Genomic DNA, 19148 nt, shown 5'->3' with positions numbered 1-19148 from the left:
TTATACATTTTCTTAACACCCACACAGGAGGTATAAACAACAGTATGTACTGTATTGTGTACATATGTGATTACTGTTTATGCTACAACTGTCTTTTCTTTGGGGTGTATGTACATCGATATGCCCTTATCTGGTGTACATTACCATGTTTCATTTGCCTCTTCACCTTTCTTCATTCCTATCATTCATGTGTGTGTGTGACCTTTTTCAATACATGCACTTCCCCATACTAGTGTTTCTGGAATGCATTCTATATACCCTTGATGGTCACCACCAAAACCTTTATTTCAGTATGCCTAAAACATGTATGTATTGTACTTTGTACTTACTACTTTCCTGCAGTGTGTATGAAATGTATTAATTTACTTAAATAACACCCTAGTGTAGTCATTGTGGCTGTCTGTGCAATCTTGAGAACAAACTAGCTCTAAGTAAACTTGTATGCCTGTCTGAATGTGTCTGTGCTGGTTTACCCAGTTTTCTGGCTAGCAGCACTGCTGCTAACCACAAAACCACACTTGTATCCTTGTAAGCACAATGCTCGGTATGCATATGCAATTAGCACTGTTGCTCATTATGCTAGAATGTAAACTTCATGTAGGCTTCACGCTAAGCCTACATGGAGTTTATTGAATGCCTGGACATAACTGAATATAAACATCTGTGCATCTATCTATACCATTCTCTCTCTCTATCTAGGAATTTCTATATTACACACATTGTGAGCAAAATCAGTTTCTATCTTTTCTGTTGATACACCTCCTATTTCCTTAGAAAATAAACAAAGCAATTATAAAACATATCTTACACACAGAAATCAAATATGGACTCTTCTTTCTGATATGCTCTTCCAAACAAAATCTCAAAGATCAACAGATCTTTAATAACTGTATCTGCAGATTTATTCTACTGTCACCCAGATCTGAGAATTGCTGAAAACCCTCTTTCAAGCAAAATGGCTCCCATTTATGAAAATAGTAGATACTATTCTCTTCCGTTTTATTCAGAAATCATCACACAGAATAAATTTCCTCAACTAATCTCTAAATTTTCTTCTTGATACACTATATATATATATATATATATATATATATATATATATATATATATATAACATTTGATCAAAAGCTAATCTAGTCTCATTTCTCTACAGACCAGCAAATTCCCCAATTGCATGTTTGGGCTTTTACTATTCATGCCCTAAGCATGAACTGTTTACTGAAATCAAGAACAGTGAAACCACAACTGAGTTGTCACAAACTGAAAGCTATATTAAACGACAGATCTTGTTCTTTTTCATTTGATCCATAACAGCTTAAACATGTATGTTTGACCAGTCCTATCCTACCTCCTTCTAAAGTTCTTTTCCCTAGGGTTTCTGACATTCATGCCTACGTTTTATCAGTCTATCCTTGATCAGCCTCAGCCCACTCATTCTCCTGTAATGGGGACATTTGCCCAATACTATACGGATGCTAGAATTGCCCATGGAAATACCACAAACAGGAAGCCATGAGGGTTGCATGTATTTTTACCTACATCCAGACGATGGAGTATAGTATAGATGTATCCCTTCCACTGATGGTAATGTGAGCAGCTGCATAACCACATGGACAACCTATGTTTCTCAGTCCAGTGCATGCATGGTTCTTTATATTTAGTGAAAAAGACTACTGTCAGTGCCTTTGGCAGCCACAGGTCATGTCTTCCATGTACTGGCTGATTATTATGGGAACAGCCTCCACTTTGACCTGGGACATCAGTGAGTCAGCCAGGAACAACAGTTCCAATAGGAAGGACATTCACTTCGTGTTTTGCCAGCTAAATCCAATAAATAAGCCACTACTTGAACTCGGCTCACTTGAGATGTAGTCACTGCTTTATCACTGCATGTTAAAAATTTTCCTCTTTCAGTAAAATCTAATCCCCTTGATAATAATATATTCTTGTAGTCCATCTCATCCTGTACATAAAAACTTGCTATAATATGTTATTAAAGTTCATCACAGCTGTACTACTGCATGCATATTTACTTAAACAAGCATGTAAAAATTCCAAAACCTCTCCGAAACTTACAAACTTTGTTTATGTGCTATTCATTTACTATAGGAACTATGCATATTCCTCTGTAATCATACTATATATATATATATATATATATATATATACCTACATTCAAATGTTCTTTCTTACATTTTGGAAAAAGGGTTTCAGAATCTACTGCAAGCATCATTGTATCCCTTTGTTTGCATTGTATACTGATCCACTTGTGCAGCATATTAAACAGTGTTCAGATTACAAATGCACCATATAAGATACATAGCTGATAAGACTATTACTTATGTGAAAAACATACTCCTAAATTTCACAAATATTGTCCAGTCACTGGTGACAATATGGAAATGATACAATGATTTGGATCTGTGGTTGTGTATTGATAGGTGTCAATAACAATAAACTCAACATTTTATAATAACCTAGATAATTCATAAAGATCACTATGGCTCATATTTAAATGGCATGTAATTAAAATGCATTGCTATTGGGCCTTTGTCTCCCCACATTTAACGTCAATGTTTTTTATTTTGTTTTCTTCCTTTGCTTGCTGCTTCTAAACATCATTAGTGTAAGTTTAAGAATACGTGCTTTGGCAACCCTTAAAGCAACAGTGGAGTAAGAATTTCATATGTTAGCCTAGTGGTATTGGAGACATTCTCAAGTTAATATAAATTTGAGTTGCTTCTGTGAAGAGCAACTATGTGTTATAATTAATTGTTTTGGTCATTTTCAATTGTGTATGACATTGAATTTCTGCTAAGAATAGCAGCAATATCTACTAATACATTGTTTTGGTCATTGGTGACGCCATGGTGCAGTCATTAGGACTGCTCTCTCACAGCTCACAACTCTAGAGATTGTTTCCTTGCTAACCTGCCTTCTGCATGGAATCTGCATCATTTCCCTGTGTCAAAATAGATTTTCACTGGGGTCTCTAGTTTCATTCTGTATCCCAGGTGCATGCAGGTATGTGAATTTTTAATAATGCAAAATGCAGAACTTCTTCTAGATGCACATCTGTTTTTTGCAGTTTTTTTGCCCTTTGAATTCATGGCATCCTTTCCATTTTTCATCTAATTTCAGGTCCTTGTTGAAACAGGCCCTAGCTGTATATAATGTATCTAACCAGGCATATCAAACAATTAGAACATCCACAAAGGTTCCTCACTAAAAGAATACAGGGCATAAGTAACATGTCTTGTGCAGACTGCCTCAAGGCCCTATCCCTGTATTCTGTCTCTTACAGACTGTTAAGGAGAAATCTATGCCTGACATACAAGGCATTGTCAGACCCCACTATGATGGACCTCCTGCATATCCACAAAACATACAGCACCAGAATTACCCATTCTAAAGACTTAAACCTTGCCTGTGATATAAATTAGGACCTTTTGGAGAGACAGATATGTATTCCAGAGACTGCCCTGTCTGTGGAACGGGCTCCCCATACATGTGAAACAGAGTTACTCCCTAATCCAGTTCAGGTGCAATTTGGACAATTTGATGGGGAACAGAAAATGTATCCCTGACTTGGCATCTATGTCTCTGATGGACACAGGCAACCTGTAAATGATTCATCTCCCAGGCCCCTGCTTGTAAATGGTTCATCTCCCAAGTCCCTGCTTACACTTATCAAGTTTATCAGAACTTGTCAGGGATTTGTCAGGGATTTGGGATCCATGGTTAGCCTTAAAAAGACCCTTATGGTTACTAGCCTAGTTAACACTTATGAATTTATGCTGAACTAGGTAAAGCAAATATTGAAAAAGGATGCAAGGATGTATATAAGGATGGATAGATGGATGAAGTGATGGATGTATTGAACTCTGTTATAGTCCTTAAAGCAAATTGGCAGTAGTGTCACTGCTGTAGCATTACCACAAAGGTTTTATTGTGGCAGTGAGTTAAGAAAATGCACCATACTCGATAGACAAATGAAATTGCCATTTTGGCCTGTTTAGTTGTATGTTTAAATGTATACCATTCACCCTCTCACTAAAAGCACATTTGCCTTATTTATGCATTCATCTTGACATGTAGGTATTGTTGATTGTGTACTGTGATCATCATGTTTTGTTAGCAGCACTGGTTATTGCCATCTGAAAGAATATCTGCCTATCTAGCTATCTGCATTTTATTTTAACACAGTTTTACAATAGGAGTGTATCATCTGTGATGTCCTGTGAGATGCAAGTGTTCACTGTATCTATTTCCATACTTAGAATTGTATTCAGTGTTTTGTCCATGCTGTGTAAGTTTGATTGCAATCCCAATTTTGAAAAAGAAGATTGATAAGCAAAGTTTTTGTTCATCTGTGTATAATTATCAGTACAATACATTAAAGCATGCAGTTTAAATGAAACAATTACTCATTCAAAATCTGGGTTTCAACAATGCTACAGTTTACCCTTATAAATCCTTATACATTCAGTTTGTAGTATTCAGGTTGTAATTTTGTGAGACATATAATATGTGCTTCTCTGGAATAAGATACCCTTGGCCATTTTACATTCTGGAGAATGGAAACTCTTCTAGACAACAAAAGAGCAAGCTACGATACAGCAGTCGGCAAGAGGTTACACAATATCTACAATGAAACACAATCAAGTGCAACAGCATATTGTTTATTTTAAACAAACGAGTAGATGTTAGTTGTATCAACCCAGCTCTATTTTTCCTGCCTCCAGTGGTGTTTATCCTTTTTCTGTACTTAATAATATACTATAATAGAGTAGTTGGGCCCCACAGTTTGAAACTTTGATTCAATAACTATCCGCCTCCTTGCTTATGTAAAGAAATACTGATCTTTTTTGTTCATTTCCATTCTGAATTAATGAAAAGAATCTACAAACACACTGAAACTTGCATGCTTGTGATGTGTAGAAAATGACAGTATTGAAGGAAGGCTTCCAGCATAATTTTCAGGTTGAATGTATTGCTAATAGGGATGGTAAAGTTAAATACTTGGCTAGATAAAAGCTCAGCTAACACTCTAATGACATAAGATCTAGTATACAGGCATCCTGAGGTAGATACTTGCAGTGCCTCATTGTGACCTTCTGCCTGTGATTGTGAACATACGAACACTTTTAGTTCCCAGAAGCTGTAAAGTATGAACATAACATAAAAGGGACATTTTAACACTAGTGTTTCATTAATTTGTAAAAGCCTGTGGTATCAGTGCTGTGGTTTGTGTACTATTATAGAACTGTTGTACAGGTCAGAGTTCTGTACATTCTAGACTAGTTTGCAAGTTAATGAATGGAATCCTTAAAATGCTCTTGTTAAGGTATGTGTAATTGTAGCTGTAGCACATAGAGACATTGTTAATTTAATCAGTTTATTATCATTTAAAATCCTGGCCTGTTAACCCAGTTGCTATAAATGTCTTCACTGGGACTTAAGTGACTGATGCTTTGTAGCAGCACTACATTACATTATTTACCTTGTTTTTCCATCCCTCCCTGGGTAAATCTCTTGAATTAAAAAAAAAAATATATATATATATATATATATATAGAGAGAGAGAGAGAGAGAGAGGCAGGACTGTGTCTTAAAAATATCTCTATATAGGCATGACCGGGACTTAGCACATTGTAAGGAAAGGAATATATCAGTCATTGAGCCCACAAAATAAAAGTCATAATCCTTGACTCACTGAGATTTAAATGATACTATATATGTTAATAGTTTATGACACTTTTCAGTTTATGCAAACATGCTTTTGTGCGCATTATGTTTCTATGTTGAATACCTTTCATTTATATTTGTAAGCATTAGCTATTATATTTTTTGCATTCCATATCCTTGTAGATGTTTAGTTGAACCTGCCAGTGTCTGCTTTTCTGGCATAAAGTAAGAAGAAAAAAGAAAGATATGTGAAGTGCTGCACAATGTAACATAAGAAGAACTAGACAGCAAATATAAATATTTATTTTTCTATTTATTAATTTCTTTTAAAGAGTAAGGGACATTGTTTACCATGCTTATAGCATTGTGACAATAATCCACTTTATTGCATACTGATAGTAATATGGGAAATGGTCAATACATTATACAATGTTTCAGTGATTAAAATACTATTGTTCCATACCCAGGTATATTTCATTACATGACATTAGATGAAAACTGGCTTTGTGTTCAAATTAATTTCCATAATTGGAATCCTGCTAACACTATATAACGTTCTTCCTTCCCTTTGAGAAATGTCTGAACCAAAGCAGCTGTGGACAGCAGAATTTAAGAAACATGTCCTTATTTACATATCTAATCACATATAAATTGCTTGTGATGCTGTATGGTTGATAATTATTTCTTGTGTCTCATGAGAGCATCAGTTCTGTGGAGTGCCACATTTTGCAGGCTATGTTCATTTGATAACGATACCTGTACAGAACAATTTGTCACTAGAAATGATAATCTACTCTAATAGTTTTGATGCAGGGCAAACTATTCTGATTCCAAATATAGTTTGAGAAAAACTGACATTTGTCAAGCTTCACGCTACAGTAATGAGAGTGGTATTGTAACACTTGGGGCTTGCAATTTTTCATCTTTAACAGATTTCAGATTCAGTGTCTAGACTTTCATAAGCTATAGCAGCAGTGTAAATCTGTTTTAATTTTACAAGGTAATAAGTATTCTTTTTGACAGCTCCATTTATCAGAGCAGTATTAGTCTCAGCAGCTTGCTGTCAGCACAGTAGGTGAAGCTGAAGTTAGAGGAAGCAGCGTAATGACAAGTGGACCATGACCGTACGGTTTTAATTTATGCTCTTCATTATCAGGCCCTATAAAATATTTATAAACAAATGCCCATTTGATTAGATGGTGTCATGAATAAAACTGAATGTTTTTGTTGACTCTGGTATGTGTGCTTTCTTCAGAATGCACATATACCAATATCATGAAAATACAATAAATAATAAAGAATAAAGTGCAATTTGCCAAATACCTATTTTTTGCACAAAGAAAAGTAAATGACATATAAAGCTTGAGAATATCATGTGAGAATTCTGTAATTTGGCTCTTTGATTGTCAGAATAACTATTTATTGATTTATCTTCTTGTTTATTTATATATGTTTGAATGTATGTATGCACATATGTATGCACTTATTTATCTATTTAGTTTGTTAATTATCAAAAATACTCAAATGCTTAAACCTAAGCAACATATATCATCCAAACTGCTAATGAGAATAATAAACTCATAACATCATTTAAGAAGGAGAAATAGAGAATTGTAAGAATAAAAGGATAAAAAATACAACATGGAAGACTCCAGGGAGATCTGAGGAACAATAACAGTGACATAAGAGTGGATTAGTATTTTAAAGAGGTAGCAACATCAAAAACAGTGGCAGAACTAAAAAAATACACAAAAAAGTGATAAGGCAATTTTTATGACTGGAAGGAAAAAAAAAGAAATGAGGTATGGATTAAGCAAGATGAAGAGATTAATTAGAATGTATAGAAATGAGCAGAATAAGTGAGAAAAATCATTTTTTTATTAGCAGTCAAAATCCATGTTATTCAAAATTATACAAAGTCATGTTAAAATGGTTTTTTTTCTCAATATTTTCTGTTTTTAAAATAGATTTTCAAAGAAGCTTTTTGTTAATTGTTTGTCTTTACATTCTGCTGAAAAATAGGTCATGCCTGCTGGGACTAATTAGGTCAACAAAATAAATAAATAATATGAACAACAGTAATGTCTTTCGCCATTTCCCGGTTAGGGTCACCACAGTAGAACTCCAGTTCACTAATTATTGGCAGTTGATTTTTACAGTGCTAAGGTGTCAGCCCGACACCCAACCTTCAAAGAATGCACACCCATTCACACACGCACATACCTGCATGTCTTTAACATCACTTGACTGCAGGGAGGACATGCAGACTCCACACAGAAGTTGCTCCAGCCAAGAATCAAACCGGAGAACCTCTTGCTGTGAGGCAACAACGCTAACCGCTGCACCACCGTGGCCTAATGAGTAATGATAAAGAAATACGCAAGTAAAATAAACAATAGTACATGTGAAAATTTATAGAAAAACTCACAATTATAAAAGAAGGATAATAATTACTATGTGAAAAAATGTATAGTCTGCTTCATATATCATCCATTAAGACAATGATTACCTGCCATCACATAAAGCTGCTAATGTTATGAAGTATGCAAAACCCTGACTACTTCATGGATGATGGCTGTTTCCTTACAAACTGTCATTCTCTACTTCTGTTCCACTGTTAAGGTTAGAGAAATGCTTTTATGTAAGGTTCACTGAGGTGTTACTCTGTCCCCCAGATTTACTATTCCTTTGTCCAGAACTAGCTTAGTCCTGCATGGAGGCAGATGTTTAGGAGCAGGACGGCAGCGCATCATGCATGATAATGAGGTGAGCTGCCTGAGCTCCTAGGCTTACACAGAGTGTGTAAGAGTGCAGGGGGAGTGTCTGAAAGCAGAGCATTCACCTTATGAGCAGGCATTCCTGGTTTGAGTCGAGTCCCACTGCAGCACATTCCATTTTCCATGGCAAAGCACGTTATGAGTAATATTTATGTTCCATAACCCACTAACTAACATATTTTCATGAACTGGAGTACTGCAGTAAATGCACATGTGAGGTGTCAGTGTCATAATGAATACGGCACTAGTAAGCAGGTTTAAGCACAAATAAGCAGTAGTAAGCAAATTTAAGCACTAGTAAGCAGGCTTAAGCCCGTTTGCATGACAGTAAGCAATGTCTACATTGGTTAAGCAATTTTAAAGCTAACTCTCTGTAAGCAGATGTAACGGCAGGTTAGCAGTGCTTGCCATCACGCAAACCCGCTTATAACTGCACAAAAGTACCTTAATCACTCTGTATCCAATGGCCCTTGTTCTGGCCATCAACAAAATAAACAACCACGCAGGTCTTGAACCCAGAACTCTGTACACCATAGTCACAGTAGTTAACCACCAAGCCATTACAGAAGTGCAGAAGAATGAAGTATCAGCAAACGAGTCCTCATCACAGTAAAATCAAACTGAACCTGTGAAAGGCATCAGTATACAGTCATATGTTCCATAACCCACTAGATAACATAAATATGTGAACTGTAGTACAGCAGTAAGCACAGAAGTGAGGTGTAATTGTAATAGAGTGTTGAAGTTCCCAATAAAACACAAGGACCCCATAGAGTGTACATACACATTAATCATGGATACCAGGCAGATATACAAGATGTAATGAATAAGAAATCAATACCAAAAAGAAAAAAAATGCAAAGTCTAATGTAAGCAATGCTAAGCATTGCACAGGCCAGCTTAGGAGGTGTAAGCCAGCTAACTCAATATTCCCAGTTTTATACCCCTTTAAACAATGTCAACCTTCATTAAGCAAGTTTGCCCATAGCTTAGCCTTTTCGAAACCAGCCAATCATGGAAAAGTGTGGGAAATCATCCCTACTTAAACCCAAGAGGCGGGAATACATCTCATAACTGGTTGTAGCTTCCCCTTGCAGGCACTATGGCAGAAAGGGGAGAAGGTGTGCACTTCTGGGCACAGTGCTGGTGCATCCAGGAGTTCACGGTCATGGCAGGACTCCTAGTTAAAGACCATGCTTAGAGACTGCTGCAGGGCCATTACCAGGGCTCCCAATATAAGGCAGAGGCCTGGGACCATCTCGCCCGTGACCTCAGCAGTGCCACTGGCATACTCCAAACTGGTGAGCAGGTAAGCACCACTATGCTAACCTGAAGCGGCATAAGGGGGACCTCTTGGAGGAGTGGCTCCAGGAGGCTCGAGCGGCAGGGGATGTTCCACTTGTGTGTAAGTGTCACCCTAGTATGTGTGTAATAATTGCCAGCTCAGGTATATCATGGATAGATATTGCTAAATATTCCACTTATGTCCCCCAGAGCTGCAGTGGAGCAGACCGCGAACCAGGAGGCCCACATCAGTCGCCTAGCGAGGTTGCGATGCGAGGCAGGTCAGTAATACTCATGCATTTACTGACATAGGAAATAAAAGTAAAAGTAGTAGTAAATTAATTGCTTGTATAAAACCTGTATTGGTCAAGGCAAGTACTGCATACACTAGAGAATATGGCATGAAGAGTCTCATATTGTTTGTAAGTCAATAAAAGTGTAATAGCCTGACAAAAGAGGTCTAACTGCTGGACTGAATGTGTATATCCTGGTATCATACGGTAATGTAGGTATGCAATCATGTAATAGTACTGTAGTATTAAGCACTGTTACCCACACTGTGCACCATTAATTGAATGTGCAGGAATGCCTGTATATGACAAGTGCAATCCCCAGAGGCCATTTAGTACAACTGAGAGAAGCATAGACAGTAAACAGGGAAAATGGAATCAACAAAAACCGAATAGCACATGCAACTGAGATGTAAACTGTTTAGTCTGCATACAGAATCTTACCCCACAACTACACAGATATGTCCAGAATGTCTAGTAAAGTGGCTGATATTTATTGCATATCAACCTGTCCCCCTGGGAAATTAGTGGGATTATCCCAGACGTATAGGCAGCAAACAGGAAATACAACTGATTGACACACAGCTATGGGAAGAAAGCTGGCACACTAGCAACTCTCCAATACCTTATGTGACTAAGAAGCCACGTATGTCCTATTTACACCCCGACTTGTCAAGTTGTGGTGAGAGTGTGTACAGTAACAGAGTGAGAAGTATGTGCATAATAGTAATGTGGAATCTGGTACTGTATATAGGAACATTCAGGTAGTTCTAATAAACATTCCTCCCACAGGTCTGTCAGATACCAACACTGTGCCCAGAAATACAAGAATGATATGCAGTTGCTGTAAATAATGAGGTATTACACATCACTATCACCCACACTGTCCAACAACATATAACAGTCTAGGAAAACTGTATATGAGTGTTGTAGTACAAGGTTAGAATGCAACAACACAGGGGATTAATAAGACAGAAAGCAGATAGGAGATATACAGCAATATCTATATAGCACATGCAACTGTGATGGACAGTGTTTAAGTTGTAGCAGACACAGCCATGGTCTGAATCCTAGAACAAGAAATAAATTCTCCTCACCACTATTAAAGACACCAAGGGTAGACAAATGAACAAAGAAAAAAGACCTTAGGTGTCGTCCACAGCTTCAGGCTTCAGACTGGTTAGACACAATTTATTAATCGCTTAAAAAGTGAAGCTGACAGGATGTAAACTTCACTAGAATATGATGAACTGAAAAAAGTTAAGTATCCAAGCAGTTGTCATCCACAGCTTCAAACTTCAGGCTGTTAAAACTCAATGTATTGAAAACTTAAAAAGTGAAGCTGACAAAATGCAACCTTCAAAGAATGCTGAAATAATTAGCTTAGTAATTAACATCCACAACTTCAGGCTTCAAGTTGTTAAAGCACAGTTAATAGATGCTTTGTAAGCAAAGCTGACAAAAACATATACTTCACTGGAGTGTAAAAAGCTGATGAAATTGTCCAAATGATAAGCGCTTTCGGCAGATGCCTTCTTCAGATCGTATAAATGTGTGGTTAGCTCTTCCTGTTTATAAAGGAAACACAATCAAGAGCTGGTAGCTAATTGTCTTTGGTGTTCTTAAAGGCACAGGACAAAAATAAATGTTCAAAGTGGAGATTTGTCTCCTATAATGTAGTTCAATGTTAAAAATGCTAGAATCATGTATTAATGTTTGGTAGGTTTCTTCTAGATTTTAGAACAGGTTTGAGAGGTACTATTGTATTAAGACCTGGGGGTCGATTGGCTCTAAAATTGTTGATCCAAAAGATCTCTCTCAATTCTGTCCTGTTATGGACATCTCCTTCCCTGATGTTTTGGGTGACCACTTCCACTGCTTTAAATAAGAAATTATGTGTAGGATGGACCAATACATGTGCTGCTAAGGCATTATGTGGAACTTTCTGATCAATGTCTCTGACATGTCGTAGAATACGATCCTTTAATCGTTGGTCAGTTTTACCAAGATAAAAAGCTTGGCACTTGTGACAGGTAGCCAAATAGATAATATGGCTAGTAGTACAATCAGCATAAACATCGAAATGAAAGTTACATCCAGATACTGAGTGGAGAAAAGTATTACTAGTATCTAAGTAAGGACAAGCTTTGCATCTGCAGCATTTAAATGTACCTTTGCGGTCTGATAGTGGACCACCACGTTTAAAGCCATCTTTATGGCATAATAATCTCTTCATATTCTTTTTATTCTTATAGAGAAACCTGGGTCTCTCTCCAACGATGTTCTTTATTTTATCATCTGCTGTCAGAATCGGCCAAAATTTCATGATCACTTCACAGACCTGTCGATTGTCTGAACTGTAAGTGAGCATACATCTAAGTTGTTGAGGTGTTGTGTCATTATATTGTCTTTGTGAAGATTGTTCAGACCTCTCTGAGTAATAAGGTTGACCTCTTTGCTTTCTGTAGGTTTGCACCTGTGAAACTGGTGGAAAATTATTTGCCTGGTAAGCCCTATCCTTCAAATATCTGTGTAGATTGGATTGCTCTTCCAAGAATTCCTCCTCATCAGTACATAGTCTTGAGACTCTTAAGATTTGGTTGTCAAAAATGTTATCAAAAATATGTCTTGGATGCATGCTTTGCCTGTGTAAAAAATGATTTTGCCAGGTCTCTTTCCTATGCACCCCAGTAGAGAGGCCTTGAGTTGGATGTAAACGCATCTTGACATCCAAGAAATCTATGACTGAGGATGAGTGTTTCATTTTGAACTCAAGGAAGTCAGTGCTGTTGTTAATGAAGCTGACAAAAAGATCCAATTGGTCAATACCGCCTTTCCATAAACAAAAAACATCATCCACAAATCGCCAATAGTAGACAAGTTCATTCTTCCAGATATTTCCATCACTGAAGATTGTTTTAAATTCCCACTCAGCCAAGACCAAGTTTGTATAACTGTTGGCACATGGAGTTCCCATGGCCACACCCCAGGTTTGCAAATAAAAGGTATCTCCATACATAAAAATGTTATTCTCAAGCAAAACCAAAAGGCACTCGAAAAGTAACAAGAGGCTCGACTCCTTGGTTGTGCTTCAAACACTTTAATGTGACTCACAGCACTCCAAAACACGTACCACACATAAACGCAAATTACAGAACACAGTGCGTTTTCATTTCCGAAACGAAAACACACTGTGTTCTGTAATTTGCGTTTATGTGTGGTACATGTTTTGGAGTGCTGTAAGTCACATTAAAGTGTTTGAAGCACAACCAAGGAGTCGAGCCTCTTGTTACTTCTCGAGTGCCTTTTGGTTTTGGTTGGACTGTTTTCAGCACTTGTCCGTGGTTTTGTTTTATGTTATTCTCAAGGACTAATTCCAGCAGAGAACAAAGAGGTTCCATTGTTAAATTATGTCTAATCAGAAAATCATGTAAGGCCCTCAGGCCATACTCATGGGGGATCACAGTAGAGACTGGTTATATCCATAGTTACAAGTAGAAGGTTAACAAAACCATCCAGAGACTTAACAGTGGAGAACAAGTCTTTCAAGAATCTGCCTGTATCCTTCAAGACAGTGGTAGCATAAGGCAAAGCTTCTTGAGTTCATTTTTAACATACATGGATATGGATTCAGTGATCCATCCTCTCCTAGAGACAATGGGATGTAAGGGAGGGTCCAAAAGATCTTTATGTATTTTAGGTAATCCACCAATGCTGGGAAACATAGGATGAGGTGTTTCAAAAAATTCATATAAATCTTGACTGATCCTTCTTTCCATCAATAGATCATAGGTGCTCCCTCTGATACGTTAAATTCTCTGATTTACTTCTTTCTTACTCAATTTGCGATAAGTCATGTTGTCATCCAACATCAGTGAGACTTTGTTACTATACCAGTCTGCATCCATCACTACTATGCAGCCACCTTTATCTGCCAGTTTGATCACTAAGCTATCTGTCCTTCTCAACTGTTGGAGAGCCTCTTTTTCTTTCCTGTTCAAGTTATAGAAACAATTCTTAACTTTATCTGTTGTACCTCTCACCTTGTTTATCTCATCCTCACACAATTTCACAAAAAAATTCTACTTGAGGAGGATTAACTGGAGTAAATAAACTCAATTTCTTATAGGTCTGCTGTTCTTTCGTAGAACCTTCTCCAAAAATACATTTCAGGGACACGTTCCTGCAGAGCAACCTAACATCCGTCATGAATTCATTCACATCAGAAGAAACAGCTGGAATAAAACTCAGTCCCTTATTTAACAGGCTGATAACATCAGAATCCAGTGTGATCTTAGATAGGTTAACTACTAAGTCATTACCCTCAATATTTAGTCCACAAACTTCTTCCATTTACGTTCTTGACTCTGCATCCTCTGTGGCCTGTACGAATTCTCCCTCACAAAAACCGGCAATGGCCAGTTTACTGGTAGGGGCGTCGTCGCTTCTTTAGGTCTAGTAGCACAATTAATGGTGGTGATGGAATTACTACCATCAGTATCGTTAGCACCAGTACCTCCCGGATCCCTGGTGACAATATCAGTGCTAACAGTAGGAACCTCCTTTCCTGTGGTCTGAATCCTGGGAGTGGAATTAGGCGGCATACAGATTCATACCCCACAACTGTACAGATGAGGCCAGAATGTCCAGTATATGTGCCCATATCTGCTGCCTGTCCCCCTGTCCCCCTGGTAAGTCTGTGGGATGATCCCAGATATTTAGCCAGCAAACAGGGAATACAAGTAATTGTCAAACATCATGAGAACATGCCTGTCACTGTAGCAACCCCCAAAACTGTTAGGAGAGTAATATTTCAAGTATGTCCTATCTATAGTCCCATGTTGTCAAGCTGTGACCAGGGTGTGTACAGTATCAGAGTGAGAGGTATGTGCATAATACTAAAGTGTAATCTGGAACTTTGTGTGGCAACAGTCAGGTAGTACTAACAAACATTGCTCCCATAGCTATGTTGGATACAAACACTGTGCTGAGAAATACAGACCATTACAACCTGTACTGGTACTGTTCACTCTGGAATTGTAGGGAATTGTGAGTGTTGCAGTTTATCTGAATAATAAAGTATCACTGGTCACTGTCACCCACACTGTGCTACATAATATAACTGTGTAGGAAAGCACATATATGTGTGTGTCAGGTCACTAAAGGTGGAAGAGGGCAATATTCTAGATATGTCCCGGCACACCAGCATGTGGTCAACACATGGCCAGAGTCTGTGCAGAAAGAGTTGGATAGCTATGTGCAAAACAACAACCTAGAATCCAGGAGTATGTGCACAAACAGTTAGTATTAACAAACATTCCCTCCACAGGTATACCAGGTAAGAAGTGTATACTGCAGGTAAAACCGGTTCATGTGTCATGATGACGACAGCCATATCACTGTCCAAACCTAAGGCTATAGGGTGGTGTAGTAAGACTTGTAAGGTACAGATAACAGCACTGACTAGGAAAGTAATGTGGACTACAGGAATATAATAGTTGCTGATTGACATCTTTCTCTCCCCCCCACCATATCTCCAACAATAATCAACATACCCACCCCAACCGGTATGTAATGACACCTATGTTCTAATAATGTCCAATTGTTTGATAAATATTTTGATGGTTCCCATGGATATGCTATATTGAATTATTCCAACATTGGTGGCGTGGTGCCATCAATGTACCTGCATGCTGTTCTTATTACCACTGTGGTCCCATATATGCTTGTGTTCTGTTGGCTATGCAACTGTTCAGTATCTGGTGTCTGGGTTAATGGGAATATCTATGCATGCTGTTATACTCAACCCTGGAATGTGCTGACTATTACTAACCCACAAATGATGAAATCTAAACACTATAGCATGCTTGAGAAGGCCGGTCCCAGTGGACCCACCTGTCCCACCTCAGCTGGCGGTGGCACTGGGCACCAGCATGTCTGGGGTCCAACCTGGGACCTCCTTGTCCATTGGTCCTGCACCAGCTTCGGGTGAAACCTCCTCAGGGGATGGGGCTTACCCCCCCGGGAGTGGGCACAGGCAGGCACCTGTCACCTGTCACCAGGTCGGGGTCATGGTGTGTAGAGTGATTAACGAGCACTATGGCGATCTTCTACATCAGTTCGAGGGTCGCGTGTTGTGATTAGAGAGTCAGCCTGGGTCTGCGACTCAGTCCCCAACACTGCAACCTTCGGGGCTGTGAAGGTGCAGTGGTGAATGCCCATGGGTGGGGACTTCAGTCCCACTGTTACCACTTGGGGGCTTGTGAGCTTCTGATATCCCAACACCCCTCTCCATCAAGGTATTTACACCCACATGTGTCATATACCACCCCTGTATGTGTCCTGTTTGTCTTGTCTGTTAACCTACCCAAACTACTGCTCCAAATATAACTACTACCCGTCCCCAACATCCTAGGCTCGCCTGAAGAAAAAAAACAAGGGTAATCTGTTCCCACAAAAAAATCTCACCCTATACACAGCTGTCCATTTTGCACACGTGCCCATTGGACACATGTAATCCAGTCTAATTGGCAACACAACTTATTGTTATCCTCACCCCTCTCCCAGGGGTTTGAGTGTGCAAATCTACCTCCACATTCAGTGTATATGTACAGCTTTTGCTGTAGAAGAAATGGGCAGCTTTGAACCTTCCCTATACCCTTCCTACACATCCCTGGCTATTTTCTCTACTGTCTTTCCCTCTTTGTGGCCTTTTTTTCACCACTTTATTATCAACCCCTGTTTCTTTTCTTTTAAAGAAACTAGCTCTGGGTTTGCAGGAGTAAGTACTTTTAAACTGCAGTAAGAGGGTTTAAGCCTGTTAGTATGGGGGTAAGCAATGCCTACAAAGGTTAAGTAAATTAGAAGCTGAGTATAAGAAACTGTAACAGGAAATTAGCTGTGCTTACCTCCACGCAAACCCACTTACAACTGCTTTAAAGTGCCTTAATCACTCTGTATCCAACAGCCCATGTCCTGCCCAGCAACAAAATAAACAGCCTCTGCAAGAATCAAATCCAGGACCTGCACACCATAGCCAAAGTGATTTACCAGTAAGCCATGTCAGATACACGTAACCATACTATTTTCAAAAACATATCATCCAGCCCAGTCATTCAACAGTACAGAGAATGTATTCCAACATTTAGATGTATGTATGTGTGTGTAAATATATTAATATCTATACAGATACAACATATTTATATATGTATGTATATATATATATATATATATATATATATATATATATATATATATATATACATATACATATATATAAAACTATATGAACATATACACATGCAAATGCCTACATCTATAAATATGTATGTCTACACCTATATGTCTAAATATATACGGCAGGTTTTATATATATATATATATATATATATATATATATATATATATACATATATGTATATAGGTATATACAGACATACATCTGTAGATAACAATGGGGAAATAAACACATATATGTCCACATGCAACGTTAATGGGGTTGAGAGGCCCATAACAATATACATCTTGTACAAATAGGTATACCCACCCCACAGCCAAACACGTCCCCCCTGCAATACACTACCAAGTGTTGCAGATCCCATGACCAGGACCAGACACAACATGGGCATCCCTAGGATATAACACCACACACAGGTGTGCATAAATGGAAAAGCTTTATTTGTGTACTATTACAGTTGTATATGCCATATTTCTGTTTAGACATGAACATCCATATAAACTGAGTCATGCAACTGTGAAACAGTTGTACTAATACAGTAGTCTGAAAAAGTTAACAAATGTTACTGTCCAGGCCAAGGCCATCAAGTATTACAATAGTAAAGACAGACTGGGCCACAGGATATCAAGCAATCAATGGTAAGTAATGCAGGTGTATAGTTCACCAGCCTCTATCTGCACTCTGTATACACTCCCTAGGGGGTAAAGATCTCAGCTGACACACCGGGATGTAACTGTTACATAACAAGGCACAACTGACACCATCATAAGCACACTGACAAACAGAACAGTCTGCATGGCAGGTGTCAGTAAGCCTGAATTTAACCAAGGTGGATTGTATGGTAATGTAAATCTGTATACCTTAAGGCAGCTCACCCCAATGGTCTTCAGGACTTTAGTATTTCAGGATTCTGTAGCACTCCCATATACATATATGTATATATAGATATATGTATACGTAGAATATACGCATATGTATATATATATATATATATATATATATATATATATATATATATATATATATACATTTATATGTATATATAGATATATATGTATGCACATCCTATGTGTACAGACATGCCTAGTTATGTTGGTATATATATGTAGATATCAATAACTATATGTGGATACATATCTATTGTGATATACCTACTACTGTCAAAATATATGTAGATATCCATACGTATATGTGCATATGTATCTCTATCTGTATATGTGTAGACATATATTGCTCTGTATATGTATATATTTGGGTGTTTATTTGTATATCTATGTACATATACATATCCATCTATGTATGTCGATATGTATATCTGTATGACTATATAGATATCTGGATAAGTATATGTACATATATCATCCCACTGCTCTGTCTGACATACATGACTGTTATGGTGGCCTGGCAGCAGTACATCTGGCAAGTAACCGAACGTTACATCTCACTGGGTAAGTACACTAAGCTGCTAGGCATGTAACAAAGCACTATGCAGGCTACAGGCAGACCGGCTCAACACTGGCCTACATTTCCTATGGGGGAATCCACATGTACCTGCACATAGATAGCAGGCTCTATAGGCATGCCACAGCACAGAGTAACATACACCTGTGTGTAAGTGCATCACCACAACCAATGTAAACACAGCCACAGCTACGTATGACATGCTAGTGTATTATTACAGTATAAGGACAATCTGTTAAACACCAACCTCATATGTGCCACCCGCTCACTAACCCTACATATACTGGGGCACTACACGGTGTGGTCCGCTGCCTGTCTGTGGTATGGGACATGTGCATGTTTGGCCCTACAAACATGTAAGCCAATAAAGTAACATACAGTGGAGCAGCATGTAACATCAGATAGAACAGG

This window comes from Protopterus annectens, chromosome 3.part0, assembly GCF_019279795.1.
Source record: "Protopterus annectens isolate FY-2018-M chromosome 3.part0, PAN1.0, whole genome shotgun sequence".
Lineage (NCBI taxonomy): Eukaryota > Metazoa > Chordata > Ceratodontiformes > Protopteridae > Protopterus > Protopterus annectens.
This window is presented reverse-complemented; position numbering follows the sequence as displayed.